The sequence below is a fragment of the Poecilia formosa genome, unplaced genomic scaffold (genome assembly GCF_000485575.1).
Source record: "Poecilia formosa unplaced genomic scaffold, Poecilia_formosa-5.1.2 Scaffold350, whole genome shotgun sequence".
NCBI classification, from domain to species: Eukaryota; Metazoa; Chordata; class Actinopteri; order Cyprinodontiformes; family Poeciliidae; genus Poecilia; species Poecilia formosa.
In genome coordinates, this window is record NW_006800289.1 from 324,950 (window position 1) to 325,866 (window position 917).

Genomic DNA, 917 nt, shown 5'->3' on the forward strand with positions numbered 1-917 from the left:
TTTTTATCTTTGTGGTGTTTAAATGATGTTGTGTGCTCTGTGGATGATAGAAAGCTAGTCTTTAATTCAATGTTTTTGTGAAAAGTAATCAATGCTGAAATGTATTGTTATTGAAAAATAAATGTGTTGTTAAATCTTTCTTTCTTTCTTTCTTTCTTTCTTTCTTTCTTTCTTTCTTTCTTTCTTTGTTCGATCTTGGATAGTCCTTTAATGACGTTCACTTTCCTCTGCTAAACACAGTTGCACGCCACATTTTCAGATTTTTGTGTGTAAAACCTTTTGAAACAATCACATTATTTGAAAGTGTGAGTCAGGTCACTCCTCAGCTGCACAGTCTTCACTAAACATAGCCACTTCCTGCCTAAAACAACCAAGATGGCCGACCCGTGCCACAGCTAAACATCTTCTAACGCAGGAAGCAGCGGGTGACGGCTCAGCTCCATCTTCCTCTTACATAAAATCCATCTTAGCATTACTTATTCAGCTCCTCCACTTACCACAGAGTCCAGCCAGTAAAGCAGATGAGGTTTATTAAATCGCCATCGGCGGTTAATTCATTACTATGCCAGCAAGCCTCTCATGTTTCTCCCTGTTTTAAGCAAATAAAAAAAAGATGGTTCAGATACCGAGCTTTAGGACGCACCATATCAGATACATTTTCTGTTGGAGCGCGTCTGCGATAATATTCACATCAATAATGCAGAAATACTGGAACGGTGCATTGAACCCTCTGTGAGCACATTTGATTCTGCACAAATTCATGACGAGCAATAAATAAATGATAAATAAGGATTTCTAAATAAAGGAAGCCCAGTTCTCTTATGCGAACCGTAACATCAGCTTTACTGCAACGTTAGCAGATTACTTGTTTGAAATATTTTTAATTACCATACTTTAAGCATTTGTTGCTGAGGTTC